This window comes from Bombina bombina, chromosome 2 (genome assembly GCF_027579735.1).
Source record: "Bombina bombina isolate aBomBom1 chromosome 2, aBomBom1.pri, whole genome shotgun sequence".
Taxonomy (NCBI): domain Eukaryota; kingdom Metazoa; phylum Chordata; class Amphibia; order Anura; family Bombinatoridae; genus Bombina; species Bombina bombina.
In genome coordinates, this window is record NC_069500.1 from 895165111 (window position 1) to 895188126 (window position 23016).

Here is a 23016-nt window from a genome sequence, read left to right on the forward strand (position 1 = left end):
TGACCTGAAACAATGTCGTCCCAAACTCTTCAAAATGGGCCATAAACAAATTGGCATACGATGGGGCCATATTCGACCCCATCGCCGTCCCTTTCCTCTGTAGGTAAAAAGATTGTTCAAATCTGAAGAAATTGGTAGTCAGACAAAACTCTAGAAATTGAAGTAGGATCTCAGGAGGGGGTCCAATATAGGGATGTCTGCAGAGATGGAAAAAAACAGCTTGTAGTCCTTCTTCATGTGGGATTACAGTATATAGACTAGTCACATCTAGTGTGACTAGCCATATATCCTCGTCTAAATCCTCCAAATTTTGTAACATCTCAAGAAGTGCCATAGAATCTCTCAAATAAGATGGTGTATGGTATACAATAGGCTGTAGAAATTTATCTACAAACGTAGCAAGAGGTTGCTGTAATGAGCCTATAGAGGACACGATTGGTCTACCCGGTGGAGGAGAGATTCCCTTATGTATTTTAGGAAGGGTATATAGGACCGGAGTTCTGGGATATGTCACTAATAGATAGAGATAAATATCCCTATTAATGAACCCCTGGTCATATACCAATTTAGCATATTCATCCAGCTTTCTCTTGAATGTTTGTGTAGGGTCACATGTTAGTGGTCTATACGTATTATCATCCGCAAGCTGTGACAAGATCTCTGTCCTGTAGTCCTTATAATTAAGGATGACCACTGCCCGACCTTTGTCGGCCTCACGTATAATTAAATTTTTGTTGCTTGATAGATCTCTTACCACCTTCCAGTCTTCCTTTGAGAAGTTATTGAAAGTCTCTCTTTGATGTGAACTAATAGAATGATTCATATCATCCTGTATTAATCTCGTAAAGGTATTAATACTGGAATTGTTGAAAGGAGGGGTATATGTCGACTTCTTCAGTTGGTCATATCCCATTTCAGATTCCCCAAATTTCTCCTTTAAAGAGAGTAATCTTTGAAATTTTTTTGTGTCAATATAGAACTCAAATGGATCAGTTCTGCTGGTGGGAACAAAAGTGAGTCCTCTATTTAAAATTTTAATTTCAGAGTCACTCAAAGGGTAATCACTCAGGTTGGCTACTATGTTATTTGTCATTTCTGAGGGTGTAAGGGTGGTTTTCCCCTTATACCCCCCTCTCCTTGTCTGCCCCCTCTTCCTCTGTAGTTTTTTGAGCGTGTTGTCACTCCTTGGGGGTGTTGAGCTTCCTGAGTAGGATTCTGTGGTTGATCTGTATCAGAGCCTGAACCAGACCCTGAACTCTCTACAGTAGTCAAATCCTGAGGTTTATAGTATCGTGCACATCTCCTCCTAACAATATGTTGTCTCTGTCTCTCACTGGCAGTCAATTGCCATAAATAGACTCTTTTGTCCCTATAATCGCTTATTACAGCCTCCAATTTCTTATTTTTAAACTGAATTAAATCAGTTTCATATTTCTCAATCTTGCTCTGGAGTTTGTTTATCCAATCCTCTGTATTATCAGCCTCCAATCTAGGCAAATTTGGTAATTCGTAGGCTGCAATCTCTGCCTTAATTAGTTGTAATAATCTCCCCACTTCTTGTATGACAAGTAGTACAAGATCTAGAGAGCATTTTTTTTTCAATGCTGCACCATCTGTCACAAAATGAGGGATTGTTTCTGCCCAAAGTGGGTACATTCCTGATCCTAAATCCTCTAGGAATGAAACCTCTGCGGTAATACTCTGAGAGGTATGCCCCATGTAAAGTTAAATCTTTTTCTTTTTTTTTTTAAGCTTTAATAGATGTGTATAGATGTATGCAGGTTTATCCAAAAGAGGGCGTAGAGCTAATTTGTCAAATAAAATCCCTTCTGCATCTGCTTCCGTGAAATGGAAGGTGCTGGCTCCAGGGATTGTATCAATATCCCCAATATCCTCTGTAATACCAGGTGTTAAATCCGTTGTCATAATGTATCCAAATTATAATATCCAAATTATAATGTCCCAAAAGAAATGTAAAAATGAAAACAGCAGCAAGGATAATACTTTGATTCTTATAATCGGGTGCAAACAAAAAAGTTCAAATAGAAATATCCAGCAAAGTGCTCTCCAGATCCTATATGTATGAGCCTTGGGTGCTTAGACCCACAATAATAATACCATCAAAACAAGCAGCACTCCAAAGGTCTTATATCCATATGTCACCTTTATTAAGTGAACGTTTTCGGGCTACAAAAAACCCGTCCTCAGACTTACAAGGTTATGCAAACTTACCACCACGCTGTGTTATATCCACCACCAAACAATGAACTACGCTCTCCACATTAGATGCGTCTCCCCTGCGAGTGACGTCATCGGCCGTGGCAACGTAACAGGGACTATAATAAAATGAACACATTAGACAAATAATCAATACACAAAAACTAACATAGGCAATACGCATCCTGATATAATATAGGACTATAGAAATGGCATCTAATAATGTTATGTAGTTCCTAGTGCCGTACCACACATGTCCCAACGGTTACCATAGCAACCTATATCAACAATGCAGCACATTCAATGCGGCATATGTGGAGGGCAACATAAGAACTACAAACACATTGGTTATAGCATACAGCAACCCAAAGGCATTAATACAATAGATAATCTATATATGCAAGGACAATAATCAGTATCACAACATAATAACAAAGGCCAAATTTAAGAATCGGCACTACTAGATAACGAACGGCCCAAGTATTCCATATAGGTATAAAGCATAGGGGTCAAACAGTTGTGTCTATCCAAACTATTATAGGTTGCTGCAATAATTTAGAATTAACTCTATTAATTAACTATATGCCATACCAAAATAAAATAAGTGAATTCAAAATAATATAAACCCTATATTAAAAATATATTATATAGAATAGAATGATTCAGGACTCTCAACAGAGGCATCCATTTTCAGCAGAGACTCATAAGAACACATGCCAGTCCAACTGGGTATTGAGTCCATAGGGAACCAGAGTATTCAACTCAAATGTCCATTTGGCTTCCCTTTGTAAGAGCATACGGTTCCTATCTCCTCCTCTTGACAATGGCGGTACATGGTCGATGATCGTGTATTTGAGATCCATAACATTATGCTTCATTTCCAAGAAATGTCTGGCTACTGGTTGTTCCGATGCCCCTTTCTTAATCGCTGTCTTAATAGCAGATCAATGATTTGCCATACGTGTACGTAGGTCATCAGTGGTCTTCCCTACATAATATAATCCACGAATACAGTGTAAGAGGTACACTATATGTGTAGTGGTACACGTCAGGCGGAATCTGTGTTTATACATTTTGCGTTTGTGTGGATGAGTGAAGCATGATCCAGTTATCAATCCTCCACAAGTAGTGCAACCAAGACATCGAAATACACCTGTTTTTTTGATGTCCAACCATGTAGATGTTTTGTAGCTTTGTACAGGGTCAGTGTTAATCAGTAAGTCCCGCAAGGACTTCGACCTTCTGTAACCCACCCTGAGTGGTTGTGAGTTATACAGAGGTAAGGATTTATCAGTATTGATGATCTTCCAATGCTTGTTTAAGATATCCATTAAGGGACCCTTATCCCCTGTAAAAGTAGTCACAAATGTCATTCTTCCATCCTCAATCTTAGGATCTCTATCTGGAACTTGACAAATATTGTCACATTGTTCTTTCAACAATTTATGAGGATAACTCCTTGTTCTAAACCGCTGTACCATCTCTGTCAGTTGTAAGTCCCTGTTACCAATTTCCGAGTTGTTCCTACTCACTCTCAGCAATTGGATGCTTCATATATACTAGTGAGTTTACCTTTGCTGGGCTGAGTCATTCGATTCTAATATTAAATACAGAATTCCAACATTGCAGTGCTATGCCTCAAATCATGACTGCACACAAGTCTTGCAGCATAAATATAATTTTGCTTGTAAATGTTATGAACATGTGGATTCTAGTATTTAGATGTGCGCCAACCCTCTCTGTTGTTTTGTTATTGTTTTGGTCTTTTTGGCAGCACTCCCACAATATGTGTGCTAGTATTTTAAAAACTTAAAAATGTTTTTTTTTGTGGTGTGCTTAACCAACTCCCCCTTGTGTTTGCTTCTATAATAGGGAGTTGACCAAATCCCTTTGGTTAATGCCCCCAAGGCAGAACATAGAGTGATCTGAGATGTCATCGCAGAAAATGCAGCATGTCTGCAGAAAGAACAGGAGCTGTTAGCACTTTAACTTTTCAGTGCTGCACCACATTAGGTTGTTCTTTTTAAACAGAGCTGTTCTCTGGCTGCATTGTATAAGTTTTTCTTAACACAGTGCATCCAAAGCAAAGTGCTGTTTGAAGACAACAGTCAGTCAAATATGCAGTAGTGCTGCAAAGCAGCAGTGCATTGATTGTTGTCTGGTTCTGAGATTTTTGCAAGCTCGTTCCCTAGCTTTTCAGTCTGCAAAGCTGTTTTTCTCTGAATGTAAGATGTTTATATGAGCAATGCACCGTTTTTATTACTACATTTCTATGTTAGACTAAGATAAAAGGAAACAGATTTATTCAAGAGACATTTTACAATTGCTTTTTTGTCTGCAGCTAATTTGCAATGCAATTTTCAACTACTGCACTAGATTATACAACTTTAAATATTGCTTTATTCTCCAGTTAACCAACACATTGCAATTGATCTGGTTCTTTAGTGTAACTGACAAATTTACAATTTTATTTTATTTAAAAATGACCTGCAGAAAAATTTTCACTAAAAAAATCTCATCGCAGAAAGTGAAAAAAAGTTCTGTGTCTGGGGTTAATGCACACCACCCAGCCCAGGAGCCCAGGTGTATTCCATATAATGTGATCTTGATATATATATATATATATATACTCAGCTAGGGAGTTTCATTCTGTGCAGTCATAATTTGAGGCATAGCACTGCAATGCTGGAATTCTGTATTTAATATTAGAATCGAATGACTCAGCCCAGCAAAGGTAAACTGACTAGTATAATGTGACTATGGTATATATATATATATATATATATATATATATATATATATATATATATATATATATATATATATATATATATATATATATATACATATAAAGCTAGGGAGTTTCATTCTGTGCAGTCATGCTTTGAGGCATAGAACTGCAATGTTGGAATTCTGTATTTAATATTAGAATCGAATGACTCAGCCCAGCAAAGCTAAACAGACTAGTGTTAGGACCAGTCTGATTTTGGGACACCTTGTAAGTGGTAGACTGGCTTAGCAGAATATGGCCATATTGTGTGACTAAGATCCCAACTTTATTTAAAGATATACAGACTTTAAGTCTTGCAGCATAAATATAATTTTGCTTGTAAATGTTATGAACATGTGGATTCTAGTATTTAGATGTGCGCCAACCCTCTCTGTTGTTTTGTTATTGTTTTGGTCTTTTTGGCAGCACTCCCAAAATATGTGTGCTAGTATTTAAAAAACTTAAAAATGTTTTTTTTTGTGGTGTGCTTAACCAACTCCCCCTTGTGTTTGCTCATATATAACATAATTTATGTAAGAACTTACCTGATAAATTCATTTCTTTCATATTAACAAGAGTCCATGAGCTAGTGACGTATGGGATATACATTCCTACCAGGAGGGGCAAAGTTTCCCAAACCTTAAAATGCCTATAAATACACCCCTCACCACACCCACAAATCAGTTTAACGAATAGCCAAGAAGTGGGGTGATAAGAAAAAAAGTGCGAAGCATATAAAATAAGGAATTGGAATAATTGTGCTTTATACAAAAAAATCATAACCACCACAAAAAAGGGTGGGCCTCATGGACTCTTGTTAATATGAAAGAAATGAATTTATCAGGTAAGTTCTTACATAAATTATGTTTTCTTTCATGTAATTAACAAGAGTCCATGAGCTAGTGACGTATGGGATAATGACTACCCAAGATGTGGATCTTTCCACACAAGAGTCACTAGAGAGGGAGGGATAAAATAAAGACAGCCAATTCCTGCTGAAAATAATCCACACCCAAAATAAAGTTTAACAAAAAACATAAGCAGAAGATTCAAACTGAAACCGCTGCCTGAAGAACTTTTCTACCAAAAACTGCTTCAGAAGAAGAAAATACATCAAAATGGTAGAATTTAGTAAAAGTATGCAAAGAGGACCAAGTTGCTGCTTTGCAGATCTGGTCAACCGAAGCTTCATTCCTAAACGCCCAAGAAGTAGAAACTGACCTAGTAGAATGAGCTGTAATTCTTTGAGGCGGAATTTTACCCGACTCAACATAGGCAAGATGAATTAAAGATTTCAACCAAGATGCCAAAGAAATGGCAGAAGCTTTCTGGCCTTTCCTAGAACCGGAAAAGATAACAAATAGACTAGAAGTCTTACGGAAAGATTTCGTAGCTTCAACATAATATTTCAAAGCTCTAACAACATCCAAAGAATGCAATGATTTCTCCTTAGAATTCTTAGGATTAGGACATAATGAAGGAACCACAATTTCTCTACTAATGTTGTTGGAATTCACAACTTTAGGTAAAAATTCAAAAGAAGTTCGCAACACCGCCTTATCCTGATGAAAAATCAGAAAAGGAGACTCACACGAAAGAGCAGATAATTCAGAAACTCTTCTAGCAGAAGAGATGGCCAAAAGGAACAAAACTTTCCAAGAAAGTAATTTAATGTCCAATGAATGCATAGGTTCAAACGGAGGAGCTTGAAGAGCTCCCAAAACCAAATTCAAACTCCATGGAGGAGAAATTGACTTAATGACAGGTTTTATACGAACCAAAGCTTGTACAAAACAATGAATATCAGGAAGAATAGCAATCTTTCTGTGAAAAAGAACAGAAAGAGCGGAGATTTGTCCTTTCAAAGAACTCGCGGACAAACCCTTATCTAAACCATCCTGAAGAAACTGTAAAATTCTCGGTATTCTAAAAGAATGCCAAGAAAAATGATGAGAAAGACACCAAGAAATATAAGTCTTCCAGACTCTATAATATATCTCTCGAGATACAGATTTACGAGCCTGTAACATAGTATTAATCACGGAGTCAGAGAAACCTCTATGACCAAGAATCAAGCGTTCAATCTCCATACCTTTAAATTTAAGGATTTCAGATCCGGATGGAAAAAAGGACCTTGAGACAGAAGGTCTGGTCTTAACGGAAGAGTCCATGGTTGGCAAGATGCCATCCGGACAAGATCCGCATACCAAAACCTGTGAGGCCATGCCGGAGCTATTAGCAGAACAAACGAGCATTCCCTCAGAATCTTGGAGATTACTCTTGGAAGAAGAACTAGAGGCGGAAAGATATAGGCAGGATGATACTTCCAAGGAAGTGATAATGCATCCACTGCCTCCGCCTGAGGATCCCGGGATCTGGACAGATACCTGGGAAGTTTCTTGTTTAGATGAGAGGCCATCAGATCTATCTCTGGGAGCCCCCACATTTGAACAATCTGAAGAAATACCTCTGGGTGAAGAGACCATTCGCCCGGATGCAACGTTTGGCGACTGAGATAATCCGCTTCCCAATTGTCTACACCTGGGATATGAACCGCAGAGATTAGACAGGAGCTGGATTCCGCCCAAACCAAAATTCGAGATACTTCTTTCATAGCCAGAGGACTGTGAGTCCCTCCTTGATGATTGATGTATGCCACAGTTGTGACATTGTCTGTCTGAAAACAAATGAACGATTCTCTCTTCAGAAGAGGCCAAAACTGAAGAGCTCTGAAAACTGCACGGAGTTCCAAGATATTGATCGGTAATCTCACCTCCTGAGATTCCCAAACTCCTTGTGCCGTCAGAGATCCCCACACAGCTCCCCAACCTGTGAGACTTGCATCTGTTGAAATTACAGTCCAGGTCGGAAGAACAAAAGAAGCCCCCTGAATTAAACGATGGTGATCTGTCCACCACGTTAGAGAGTGCCGAACAATCGGTTTTAAAGATATTAATTGATATATCTTCGTGTAATCCCTGCACCATTGGTTCAGCATACAGAGCTGAAGAGGTCGCATGTGAAAACGAGCAAAGGGGATCGCGTCCGATGCAGCAGTCATAAGACCTAGAATTTCCATGCATAAGGCTACCGAAGGGAATGATTGAGACTGAAGGTTTCGACAGGCTGTAATCAATTTTAGACGTCTCTTGTCTGTTAAAGACAAAGTCATGGACACTGAATCTATCTGGAAACCCAGAAAGGTTACCCTTGTTTGAGGAATCAAAGAACTTTTTGGTAAATTGATCCTCCAACCATGATCTTGAAGAAACAACACAAGTCGATTCGTATGAGACTCTGCTAAATGTAAAGACGGAGCAAGTACCAAGATATCGTCCAAATAAGGAAATACCACAATACCCTGTTCTCTGATTACAGACAGAAGGGCACCGAGAATCTTTGTGAAAATTCTTGGAGCTGTAGCAAGGCCAAACGGTAGAGCCACAAATTGGTAATGCTTGTCTAGAAAAGAGAATCTCAGGAATTGATAATGATCTGGATGAATCGGAATATGCAGATATGCATCCTGTAAATCTATTGTGGACATATAATTCCCTTGCTGAACAAAAGGCAATATAGTCCTTACAGTTACCATCTTGAACGTTGGTATCCTTACATAACGATTCAATAATTTTAGATCCAGAACCGGTCTGAAGGAATTCTCCTTCTTTGGTACAATGAAGAGATTTGAATAAAACCCCATCCCCTGTTCCGGAACTGGAACTGGCATAATTACTCCAGCCAACTCTAGATCTGAAACACAATTCAGAAATGCTTGAGCTTTCACTGGATTTACTGGGACATGGGAAAGAAAAAATCTCTTTGCAGGAGGTCTCATCTTGAAACCAATTCTGTACCCTTCTGAAACAATGTTCTGAATCCAAAGATTGTGAACAGAACTGATCCAAATTTCTTTGAAAAAACGTAACCTGCCCCCTACCAGCTGAACTGGAATGAGGGCCGTACCTTCATGTGAACTTAGAAGCAGGCTTTGCCTTTCTAGCAGGCTTGGATTTATTCCAGACTGGAGATGGTTTCCAAACTGAAACTGCTCCTGAGGACGAAGGATCAGGCTTTTGTTCTTTGTTGAAACGAAAGGAACGAAAACGATAGTTAGCCCTGTTTTTACCTTTAGACTTTTTATCCTGTGGTAAAAAAGTTCCTTTCCCACCAGTAACAGTTGAAATAATAGAATCCAACTGAGAACCAAATAATTTGTTTCCCTGGAAAGAAATGGAAAGTAGAGTTGATTTAGAAGCCATATCAGCATTCCAAGTCTTAAGCCATAAAGCTCTTCTGGCTAAGATAGCCAGAGACATAAATCTAACATCAACTCTAATAATATCAAAAATGGCATCACAGATGAAATTATTAGCATGCTGGAGAAGAATAATAATATCATGAGAATCACGATTTGTTACTTGTTGCGCTAGAGTTTCCAACCAAAAAGTTGAAGCTGCAGCAACATCAGCCAATGATATAGCAGGTCTAAGAAGATTACCTGAACATAGATAAGCTTTTCTTAGAAAAGATTCAATTTTTCTATCTAAAGGATCCTTAAACGAGGTACCATCTGATGTAGGAATGGTAGTACGTTTAGCAAGGGTAGAAATAGCCCCATCAACTTTAGGGATTTTGTCCCAAAATTCTAATCTGTCAGGCGGAACAGGATATAATTGCTTAAAACGTTTAGAAGGAGTAAATGAATTACCCAATCTATCCCATTCCTTAGCAATTACTGCAGAAATAGCATTAGGAACAGGAAAGACTTCTGGAATAACCGCAGGAGCTTTAAAAACCTTATCCAAACGTATAGAATTAGTATCAAGAGGACTAGAATCCTCTATTTCTAAAGCAATTAGTACTTCTTTAAGTAAAGAGCGAATAAATTCCATCTTAAATAAATATGAAGATTTATCAGCATCAATCTCTGAGACAGAATCCTCTGAACCAGAAGAGTCCAAAGAATCAGAATGATGGTGTTCATTTAAAAATTCATCTGTAGAGAGAGAACATTTAAAAGACTTTTTACGTTTACTAGAAGGAGAAATAACAGACAAAGCCTTCTTTATGGATTCAGAAACAAAATCTCTTATGTTATCAGGAACATTCTGCACCTTAGATGTTGAGGGAACTGCAACAGGCAATGGTACATCACTAAAGGAAATATTATCTGCATTAACAAGTTTGTCATGACATTTAATACAAACAACAGCTGGAGGAATAGCTACCAAAAGTTTACAGCAGATACACTTAGCTTTGGTAGATCCAGCAGGCAGAGGTTTTCCTGTAGTATCTTCTGGCTCAGATGCAACGTGAGACATCTTGCAATATGTAAGAGAAAAAACAACATATAAAGCAAAATAGATCAAATTCCTTATAAGACAGTTTCAGGAATGGGAAAAAAATGCCAAACATCAAGCTTCTAGCAACCAGAAGCAAATGAAAAATGAGACTGAAATAATGTGGAGACAAAAACGACGCCCATATTTTTTGGCGCCAAATAAGACGCCCACATTATTTGGCGCCTAAATGCTTTTGGCGCCAAAAATGACGCCACATCCGGAACGCCGACAATTTTGGCGCAAAATAACGTCAAAAAAATGACGCAACTTCCGGCGACACGTATGACGCCGGAAACGAAATGAATTTTTGCGCCAAAAAAGTCTGCGCCAAGAATGACGCAATAAAATGAAGCATTTTCAGCCCCCGCGAGCCTAACAGCCCACAGGGAAAAAGTCAAATTTTTGAGGTAAGAAAAATATGATAATTAAAGCATAATCCCAAATATGAAACTGACTGTCTGGAAATAAGGAAAGTTGAACATTCTGAGTCAAGGCAAATAAATGTTTGAATACATATATTTAGAACTTTATAAATAAAGTGCCCAACCATAGCTTAGAGTGTCACAGAAAATAAGACTTACTTACCCCAGGACACTCATCTACATGTTTGTAGAAAGCCAAACCAGTACTGAAACGAGAATCAGTAGAGGAAATGGTAAATATAAGAGTATATCGTCGATCTGAAAAGGGAGGTAAGAGATGAATCTCTACGACCGATAACAGAGAACCTTATGAAATAGACCCCGTAGAAGGAGATCACTGCATTCAATAGGCAATACTCTCCTCACATCCCTCTGACATTCACTGCACGCTGAGAGGAAAACCGGGCTCCAACTTGCTGCGGAGCGCATATCAACGTAGAATCTAGCACAAACTTACTTCACCACCTCCCTTGGAGGCAAAGTTTGTAAAACTGATTTGTGGGTGTGGTGAGGGGTGTATTTATAGGCATTTTAAGGTTTGGGAAACTTTGCCCCTCCTGGTAGGAATGTATATCCCATACGTCACTAGCTCATGGACTCTTGTTAATTACATGAAAGAAATATATATATATATATATATATATATATATATATATATATATATATATATATATATATATTATCTCAAAAAAACAATAGGAAATATAAGATAAGATAAAAAGTCAGAAAAAAAGGATTCCATAGCCAGTACTATCCTATTCTAATACAATCTATACTAGGAAAGTATGGCACCAAGGAGACAGGCGAAACCAGGCGCACAGCAATGATTCACACATGCACACATCCAATTACAAAACAAAACTCTTTATTGATCACCTACATATAGTTTAAATAGCTGTCATCAAACAATGCAATTAGCAGCATGACATAAACAGTTAGGTTAAATATGGTCATTAATGGATTCAGACAATGCATATAGATAGCTGTTAGTACATATAAAGATTGCATATGTATATTCATTAATGAATCAAGGCAGTCCAGGCATCCTTGCATACAGCAATTTGCAATATTGCCCTGTTGTTTATAGGTTGAAATAAGGCAATATAGGATATAAGCAGTTCATGCAAATGTTGTTGTTAGGTAAATAGGTGCATACAAAGCCATATGTTAGTTAAAGCAGTTCATGCATATGTCATTCAGCTCCCTCAGGACACAATCCTGTAGTCACAAATAGCTGTAAGTTGTTAGAAAGCAGTTTATGCAAATGCAGTCATTAGTAGAAATATAGCATTTCGTGTGCAGGTTCACAATCATCAGTATTTAGGGATAATCCTACTGAAAGATATACTTCCATCTAAGGGTCCCATATACACTCTCACCACCTACTGCCAGTTTCTGGAAGACACCTTCTTCAAGCAGTGGTACAGGAAGAAGTCTACATCCTTCAAGAAAAACATGATTTTCATGCAGGACAATGCTCCATCACACGCGTCCAAGTACTCCACAGCGTGGCTGGCAAGAAAGGGTATAAAAGAAGAAAATCTAATGACATGGCCTCCTTGTTCACCTGATCTGAACCCCATTGAGAACCTGTGGTCCATCATCAAATGTGAGATTTACAAGGAGGGAAAACAGTATACCTCTCTGAACAGTGTCTGGGAGGCTGTGGTTGCTGCTGCACGCAATGTTGATGGTGAACAGATCAAAACACTGACAGAATCCATGGATGGCAGGCTTTTGAGTGTCCTTGCAAAGAAAGGTGGCTATATTGGTCACTGATTTGTTTTGTTTTTGAATGTCAGAAATGTATTTTTGTGAATGTTGAGATGTTATATTGGTTTCACTGGTAAAAATAAATAATTGAAATGGGTATATATTTGTTTTTTGTTAAGTTGCCTAATAATTATGCACAGTAATAGTCACCTGCACACACATATATCCCCTAAAATAGCTATAACTAAAAACAAACTAAAAACTACTTCCAAAACTATTCAGCTTTGATATTAATGAGTTTTTTGGGTTCATTGAGAACATGGTTGTTGTTCAATAATAAAATTAATCCTCAAAAATACAACTTGCCTAATAATTCTGCACTCCCTGTGTATATATATATATATATATATACATATATACATACACACAGTTTTTATTCGCATATTATTATCAAGATTGTCTACTGTCACATCTTACCAGTCTTTTTGTATGTCGATAAACATGGATCCATGTTAATGTACTATTTGAATATTCCATATAGGTACCTTTTGCATATTGCGTATTATTTATTGTTTTAAACTTTTGTTTTAATTATTATTTTAATTGTTTTAACTGTCATCATTTATTGTCATTAATAAATACACTTGTACTACCTATTCACATCCTAGCCCACTTCTAGTTAAGGTGCTCAGGCTACATCCATATATTCTTAGAGTTCCTTATTGACAGATAGAAGTCAAGACAGCTGGAGCATATAGGATTACACAGGCGCTAGGTATATATTCCATCAATCCTAGTGTTTAGCTGAAGTCATTTATTATCAATCAATTGTGTTTACACTTTTTAAATCATAATGACAACAGAAACTATCCAAATGACCCTGTTCAAAAGTTTACATACCCTGGTGATTTTAGCCTGATAACATGCACACAAGTTGACACAAAGGGGTTTGAATGGATATTAAAGGTTACCATCCTCACCTGTGATCTGTTTGCTTGTAATTAGTGTGTGTGTGTATTAAAGGTCAATGAGTTTCTGGACTCCTGACAGACCCTTGCATCTTTCATCCAGTGCTGCACTGACGTTTCTGGATTCTGAGTCATGGGGAAAGAAAAAGAATTGTCAAAGGATCTGTGGGAAAAAGGTAGTTGAACTGTATAAACAGGAAAGGGATGTAAAAAGATATCCAAGGAATTGAGAATGCAATTCAGCAGTGTTCAAACTCTAATCAAGAAGTGGAAAATGAGGCGTTCTGTTTGATAACATACTGCATTCATCTTGCCATCAATTCTAACCAAATTTCCTGTGCCTTTGTAGCTCACACATCCCCAAAACATCAGCGATCCACCTCCGTGTTTCACAGTAGGAATGGTGTACCTTTCATCATAGGCCTTGTTGACTCCTCTCCAAATGTAGTGTTTATGGTTGTGGCCAAAAAGCTCATTTTTGGTCTCATCGCTCCAAATGACTTTGTGCCAGAAGGTTTGAGGCTTGTCTCTGTGCTGTTTGGTGTATTGTAAGCGGGATTCTTTGTGGCATTTGCATAGTAATGGCTTTCTTCTGGCGACTCGACCATGCAGCCCATCTTTCTTCAAGTGCCTCCTTATTGTGCCTCTTGAAACAGCCACACTACATGTCCTGTATTTCACCTGAAGTTATTTGTGGGTTTATCTTTGCATCCCGAACAATTTTCCTGGCAGTTGTGGCTGAAAATTTAGTTGGTCTACCTAACCGTGGTTTGGTTTCAACAGAACTGCTCATTTTCCACTTCTTGTTAAGAGTTTGAACACTGCTGATTTGCATTCTCAATTCCTTGGATATCTTTTTATATCCCTTTCCTGTTTTATACAGTTCAACTACCTTTTCATGCAGATTCTTTGACAATTCTTTTGCTTTCCCCATGACTCAGAATCCAGAATTGTCAGTGCAGCACTGGATGAAAGATGCAAGGGTCTGTCAGGAGTCCATAAGCTCATTGACCTTTTATACACACACACTAATTACAAGAAAACAGATCACAGGTGAGGATGGTTACCTTTTAATAGACATTCAAACCCCTTTGTGTCAACTTGTGTGCATGTTATCAGGCCAAAATCACCAGGGTATGTAAACTTTTGATCAGGGTCATTTGGGTAGTTTCTGTTGTCATTCTGATTTAAAAAGAGTAAACACAGGTGACTGATAATAAATGGCTTCAGCCAAACACTTACCATGAGTGAAAGAAATGTTTTTGTGTTATCATTCATATTCTCTGAAAAATTGCCAAGAAATCATAAATTCTGCCAGGGTATGTAAACTTATGAGCACAACTGTATGTGTATGTATGTATGTATATATGTATGTATATATGTATGTATATATATATATATATATATATATATATATATATATATATATATATATATATATATATATATATATATATATATATATATTCAATACCATCAATACCATATGCAGAGCTTCACTATTTTCTTCAGATAGATGCGTCTTCTGAAGAATCAAATGTGCAGGATCGATCACTTCCCATGAACGTAGGATTTTGGGCATGCGCATAACTCAGAAAAGAGGAAAACTGAAGTCATTGTGCGAGCATTCACTAATCTGGTACATAGCGCGACAAATATCATCACTATAGGTTGATCTCTAATTCTTCAAAGCTAGAAAAAAAAGCTGCGGTTCGGTAGGCGGACAGTAAACACATAAGGGGTAAAAGTTTGGAGATCAAATAAATAGTATAAAAAAAAGGGTTTTTAAAAATTGATGAATGAAACTTATGTTGAATATATGTTGCACATGTAATTTAGAGGTTTAAATTTCAGAGTATCCTGTCCCTTTAAGATCTGCGCATCAGAGGCTAACCTCAGTATTCCCGAAATCTGAAGTCCAGCTCCCCGACAAAGGTTATTTCTCCAACATTGGTGTGTCCGGTCCACGGCGTCATCCATTACTTGTGGGAATATTCTCTTCCCCAACAGGAAATGGCAAAGAGCACAGCAAAAGCTGTCCATATAGCCCCTCCTCAGGCTCCGCCCCCCCCAGTCATTCTCTTTGCCGCTCTGAACAAGTAGCATCTCCACGAGATGGTGAAGAGTATGTGGTGTTTAGTTGTAGTTTTTTATTCTGCTATCAAGAGTTTGTTATTTTAAAATAGTGCAGGTTTGTACTATTTACTCTAAAACAGAAAGGGATGACGAGTTCTGTTTAAAAGAGGAGTATGATTTTAGCAGCAGTAACTAAAATCAATTGCTGTTCCCACGCAGGACTGTTGAGCCCAGAGAACTTCAGTTGGGGGGAACAGTTAGCAGACTTTTCTGCTCAAGGTATGACTAGTCCATTTTCTAACAAGACTGTGTAATGCTAGAAGACTGTCATTTTCCCTCTTGGGGATCGGTAAGCCATTTTCTTAGACTCTTAACAGAATGAAGGCTTATTATGGGCTATACACTGGTTGACACTCTTGTGGGCTAAATCGATTGCTTTATTTAAGTTTTTTTTATGAAATTTGAAGTGATTTATAAAACTTTTATTGTGGGGGAACGTTTTTAGACGCCAGGCAGTCGTTTAGACACCTTTCCAGTCAGGAAGGGCCTTTCACTATAGTAGGCAGAGCCTCATTTTCGCGTCATAATTGCGCAGTTTCTTTTGGATGCAGTGCATGCAGCTGCATGTGAGAGGGTCTGGTTATCATTGAAAACGTTCCTGGAAGGCTTAATTTGGTATCGTATAACCCCTAAGGACAGGTTAAGTCGCAGCAAACGCTGTGGCTGGGACTGTAGTGGGGTTAAAAATTGTTACTTGATTAAACGGCTCCGGTTTCCTCATTTAAGGGGTTAAAAGCTTGAAAATTGGGGTGCAATACTTTTAAAGCATTAAGACACTGTGGTGAAAATTTGGTAAAGTTTGGATATTTCCTTCATAGTTTTTCACACATTCAGAAATAAAGTGTGCTCTGTTTAACATTTAAAGAGACAGTAACGGTTTTGTTTTACAACGTTTTTTTTGCATTATTAGCCTGTTTAAGCCTGTCTAACATGTCTGTACCTTCAGATAGAACATGTTCTGTATGTATGGAGGCCAAGGTGGTCCCCCCTTCAAATGTATGTGATAATTGTGCCATGGCGTCCAGACAAAGTAAGGACAGTACTGTCACATTTAATAAGGTTGCCCAAGATGATTCCTCAAATGAAGGTAGTGGGGATAGATCATCATCCTCTCCTTCTGTGTCAACACCAGTTATGCCCGCGCAGGCGACCCCTAGTACATCTAGCGCGCCAATGCTTGTTACTATGCAACAATTAACGGCAGTAATGGATAATTCCATAGCTAATATTTTATCCAAAATGCCAGCATTTCAAAGAAAGCGTGATTGCTCAGTTTTAAATACAGTGGAGCAAGAAGGTGCTGACGATAGTTTATCTGTCATACCCTCACACCAGTCAGAAGTGGCAGTGAGGGAGGGTTTGTTGGAGGGAGAACTTTCAGATTCAGGAAGAATTTTTCAGCAGGCAGAACCTGATGTTGTGACGTTTAAATTTAAGTTAGAGCATCTCTGCGCATTACTTAAGGAGGTGCTAACTACACTGGATGATTGTGACTCTTTGGTCATTCCAGAAAAATTGTGCAAGATGGACAAATTCTTAGATGTCCCGGTGCACCCTGATGCCTTTCCGATCCCTAAAAGGGTGGCGGACATAGTGAATAAGGAGTGGGAGAAACCAGGCATACCCTTTGTCCCACCTCCTATATTTAAGAAATTGTTCCCCATGGTCGACCCAAGGAAGGACACATGGCAAACAGTCCCTAAGGTTGAGGGGGCAGTTTCTACTCTAGCCAAACGCACGACTATTCCCATTGAGGACAATTGTGCTTTCAAAGATCCTATGGATAAAAAATTGGAGGGTTTGCTTAAAAAGATTTTTGTTCAGCAAGGTTACCTCCTCCAACCAATTTCGTGCATTATTCCTGTCACTACGGCAGTGTGTTTCTGGTTCGATGAACTAGAAAAGTCGCTTAATATGGAGACTCCATATGAGGAAGTCATGGACAGAATTCACGCACTTAAGTTAGCTAATTCCTTTATTTTAGATGCCGCTTTGCAATTAGCGAGATTAGCGGCGAAAAATTCAGGGTTTGCAATTGTGGCGCGCAGAGCGCTCTGGCTAAAGTCTTGGTCGGCGGATGTATCTTCCAAGACAAAATTGCTTAATATCCCTTTCAAAAGTAAGACCCTTTTTGGGCCAGAATTGAAAGAAACTATTTCAGACATCACTGGGGGGAAGGGCCATGCCCTCCCACAGGATAGGCCTTTCAAGGCTAAGAATAAGTCCAATTTTCGTTCCTTTTGCAATTTCAGGAACGGACCGGCTTCTAACTCTGCAGCCTCTAGACAAGACGGTAACGCTTCCCAGGCTAAACCAGCTTGGAAACCAATGCAAGGCTGGAACAAGGGAAAACAGGCCAAGAAGCATGCTGCTGCTACCAAGACAGCATGAAGGGGTAGCCCCCGATCCGGGACCGGATCTAGTAGGGGGCAGACTCTCTCTCTTTGCTCAGGCTTGGGCAAGAGATGTTCCGGATCCCTGGGCACTAGAAATAGTCTCTCAGGGGTATCTTCTAGAATTCAAGGAACTTCCTCCGAGGGGAAGGTTCCACATGTCTCGCTTATCTTCAGACCAAATAAAGAGACAGGCATTCTTACATTGTGTAGAACAGTGTTTTTCAACCAGTGTGCCATGGCACACTAGTGTGCCGTGAGAGATCCTCAGGTGTGCCACGGCAGACTGACAACAGTGTGACATATTTTTTAAACTTTGCTTGTTTTTTACTCCCAGTGCAGGGGTAGTTTGTAGGAGGCATGGCATAACAGCACAATACATACAGTATGTGTGTGTTTGTGTGTATGTGTATATATATATATATATATATATGCTGTATTAGGCTACAATGTGTGATTTTTTTTAAAATTTTGGGATGGTGGTGTGCCACAGGATTTTTTAATGTAAAAAAGTGTGCCACGGCAAAAAAAAAGGTTAAAAATCACTGGTGTAGAAGACCTGTTAAAGAGGGGAGTGATACACCCAGTTCCAACTGTGGAACAAGGTCAGGGGTTTTACTCAAACCTGTTTGTAGTTCCCAAAAAAGAGGGAACTTTCAGACCAATTCTGGATTTAAAGATTCTAAACAAATTTCTCAGCGTTCCATCGTTCAAAATGGAAACCATTCGAACAATTTTACCTACAATCCAGGAGGGTCAATATATGACTACCGTGGATTTAAAGGATGCGTACCTACATATTCCTATCCACAAAGATCATCATCAGTTCCTAAGGTTCGCCTTTCTGGACAAACATTATCAGTTTGTGGCTCTTCCATTCGGTTTAGCCACTGCTCCCAGAATTTTCACAAAGGTGCTAGGGTCCCTTCTGGCGGTTCTAAGACCGAGGGGCATTGCAGTGGCACCTTATCTAGACGACATTCTAATTCAAGCGTCGTCTCTTTCCAAGGCAAAGGCTCATACAGACATTGTTCTAGCCTTTCTCAGATCTCACGGGTGGAAGGTGAACTTAGAAAAGAGTTCCCTGTCTCCGTCAACAAGAGTTCCCTTTTTGGGAACAATAATAGATTCTTTAGAAATGAAGATCTTCCTGACAGAAGTCAGAAAGTCAAAGCTTCTAAACGCATGTCAAGTTCTTCACTCTATTCTGCAGCCTTCCATAGCTTAGTGCATGGAAGTAGTAGGATTGATGGTTGCAGCAATGGACATAGTTCCTTTTGCTCGAATTCATCTAAGACCATTACAACTGTGCATGCTCCATCAGTGGAATGGGGACTATGCAGACTTGTCTCCACAGATTCAAGTAGACCAGGTAACCAGAGACTCACTCCTTTGGTGGTTGACTCAGGATCACCTGTCTCAGGGAATGAGTTTCCGCAGACCAGAGTGGGTCATTGTCACGACCGACGCCAGTCTATTAGGCTGGGGCGCGGTCTGGGATTCCCTGAAAGCTCAGGGTCTATGGTCTCGGGAAGAGTCTCTTCTTCCGATAAACATCCTGGAACTGAGAGCGATATTCAATGCTCTCCGGGCTTGGCCTCAACTAGCGAAGGCCGGATTCATAAGATTCCAGTCAGACAACATGACGACTGTAGCTTACATCAACCATAAGGGAGGAACAAAGAGTTCCTTGGCGATGAGAGAGGTATCCAAGATCATCAAATGGGCGGAGGATCACTCCTGCCATCTATCTGCAATTCACATCCCAGGAGTAGACAACTGGGAGGCGGATTATCTGAGTCGTCAGACTTTCCATCCGGGGGAGTGGGAACTCCACCCGGAGGTTTTTGCCCAGTTGACTCAATCATGGGGCATTCCAGACATGGATCTGATGGCGTCTCGTCAGAACTTCAAGGTTCCTTGCTACGGGTCCAGATCCAGGGATCCCAAGGCGACTCTAGTGGATGTATTAGTGGCACCTTGGTCGTTCAACCTAGCTTATGCGTTTCCACCGTTCCCTCTCCTTCCCAGGCTCGTAGCCAGGATCAAACAGGAGAAGGCCTTGGTGATTCTGTTAGCTCCTACGTGGCCGCGCAGGACTTGGTATGCAGACCTGGTGAATATGTCATCGGCTCCACCATGGAAGCTACCTTTGAGACAGGATCTTCTAATACAAGGTCCATTCGAACATCCAAATCTAGTCTCTCTGCAGCTGACTGCTTGGAAATTGAACGCTTGATTTTATCCAAGGGTGGGTTTTCAAATTCAGTGATAGATACTCTGGTTCAAGCCAGAAAACCTGTGACTAGAAAGATTTACCATAAAATATGGAAAAAATATATCTGTTGGTGTGAATCCAAGGGATTCTCCTGGAGTAAGATTAAAATTCCTAAGATTCTCTCCTTTCTCCAAGAAGGTTTGGATAAAGGGTTGTCAGCGAGTTCTATAAAAGGACAGATTTCTGCTTTATCTGTCTTGTTACACAAACGACTGGCAGCTGTGCCAGATGTACAAGCTTTTGTACAGGCTTTGGTCAGAATCAAGCCTGTTTACAGACCCATGACTCCTCCTTGGAGTCTAAATTTAGTTCTTTCAGTTCTTCAAGGGGTTCCGTTTGAACCTTTACATTCCATAGATATCAAGTTATTATCTTGGAAAGTTTTGTTTTTGGTTGCTATTTCTTCTGCTAGAAGAGTTTCTGAGTTATCTGCTTTGCAGTGTGATCCACCTTATCTAGTGTTCCATTCAGATAAGGTTGTTTTGCGTACTAAACCTGGTTTTCTTCCAAAAGTAGTTTCCAACAAGAATATTAACCAGGAAATAGTTGTTCCTTCTCTGTGTCCGAATCCAGTTTCAAAGAAGGAACGTTTGTTACACAATTTAGATGTGGTCCGTGCTTTAAAGTTCTATTTAGACGCAACAAAGGATTTCAGACAAATTTCATCTTTGTTTGTTGTTTATTCTGGTAAGAGGAGAGGATAAAAAGCTACTGCTACCTCTTTCTTTCTGGCTGAAAAGCATCATCCGATTGGCTTATGAGACTGCCGGACGGCAGCCTCCTGAGCGAATCACAGCTCACTCTACTAGGGCTGTGGCTTCCACATGGGCCTTCAAGAACGAGGCTTCTGTTGATCAGATATGTAAGGCAGCGACTTGGTCTTCTCTGCACACTTTTGCCAAATTCTACAAATTTGATACTTATGCTTCTTCGGAGGCTATTTTTGGGAGAGAGGTTTTGCAAGCCGTGGTGCCTTCCGTTTAGGTAACCTGATTTGCTCCCTCCCTTCATCCGTGTCCTAAAGCTTTGGTATTGGTTCCCACAAGTAATGGATGACGCCGTGGACCGGACACACCAATATTGGAGAAAACAGAATTTATGCTTACCTGATAAATTACTTTCTCCAACGGTGTGTCCGGTCCACGGCCCGCCCTGGTTTTTTAATCAGGTTTGAAAATTTTCTTTCTCTATACACTACAGTCACCACGGCACCCTATAGTTTCTCCTTTTTTTCTCCTAACCGTCGGTAGAATGACTGGGGGGCGGAGCCTGAGGAGGGGCTATATGGACAGCTTTTGCTGTGCTCTTTGCCATTTCCTGTTGGGGAAGAGAATATTCCCACAAGTAATGGATGACGCCGTGGACCGGACACACCGTTGGAGAAAGTAATTTATCAGGTAAGCATAAATTCTGTTTTCCCTTTCCTCCAACCCTCTGTCTCATAGGCTGGCTGCCCCCAGAGTTGTCATTCACAGGGTTTTCCTCTCTCCTGTTGGCAATTGGCACACTATGTGCATTATTTACAGCCTGTCTTCACAGGAGAAGAGAGGTAGCAGAGGTGAGGACCTGTCCGTGTGAGTGCAGTGAATTAATGTTGTTGGTAAATTTATGCTCTCTGTATTCCTTGCAGTTACAGGCTAGATTTATTGTCTGCAAAGCTACATGACCCTAATTAGCAGTAGAGGGTCTTATTTTGTTAGTTTGAAATGTTGGGAGGTATGACACTACAGATTAAGTAATCTGTAGTTCAAGTGTTGGGTAAGAAGAAAGTACCATAATTGTTTCTTGAACCAGATAGGAGCACCTAATATACTGGTTTACCTAAAGGGCTAGATTTATCAAAGGCTAGGCAAACTCTGTATGTGCTTCGCCTGTAACTGCGCCCCAGCTCGCCTCCGGAGAAGCGCACATGTGCTCCTGAATTTATCACAAAAATAGACATAACTTTGCGCAGGTCAGCTGGGGTGTAATAATGATAAATTTTGCCTGTCCGCAAAAGCATTTACTCCCTATTTATCACAGTACATCCCTATAAATATTTACGCCGCAATGTTTTGATTATTAAAAAAGCATTTTTTAGGTAACTATTTAGCTTTATATATATTATATAATGTTTCTGTGTTGTTTTTGCCATATGTTGATAATTGAAGATCACAAAAATAAATATATCAATATATATATATATATATATATATATATATATATATATAAACTGTTGGTACCCATATGAGCCCGTGGAAGCGCAAATTTCTCGCAATAAGTCTCTTTTTGTCGCTAAGCCTTTGAAAAATTAGTTAAAAGAAGAAAGTACTGCATCACAAGATGTAAAAGCATGTATTATAATGGTGTTCGCCTCAGTCTGTATGGCGAAATATACAACACGCAATTGAAGCCGAAATTTCAGTTCCCTATCGGCGCAAAGCAATGATGAATTCCAAACAAGTCATATTTCTATGTCTGCATCTAAAATTACGTCTGTATCCAATGTGTATTAGCGCTGTCGGGAGCGCGCCCGTGCGCCTAGGCGAATGCAAACAGAGTGCAAAGAATATGACGATCAGGTCGTATGCGCTATTCTGGACGGAATTAAAGGAAAATGGCTTTGATAAATCGACCCCTTAGTAGTGAATTGAGTTTATTATGGCTCTCTTTCTATGAAATAAAGAAAAAAAAAAACACATACTTAAGACTTAGGTAGGTCTTTATTATTGTTTATGATGAAGTCCAGCTCCCACCTCCATTTAGCCACCAATCAGCAAGCGTTACCCAGGTGC

The 23016-nt window shown here is 39.4% G+C and overlaps 1 protein-coding gene across 1 annotated transcript in view; it reads left to right on the forward strand.

The window, feature by feature from the left end:
• The window catches only part of CENPC (centromere protein C), a 375071-nt gene that overhangs the window by 11768 nt on the left and 340287 nt on the right, over positions 1 to 23016 (forward strand). The window lies entirely within an intron of this gene.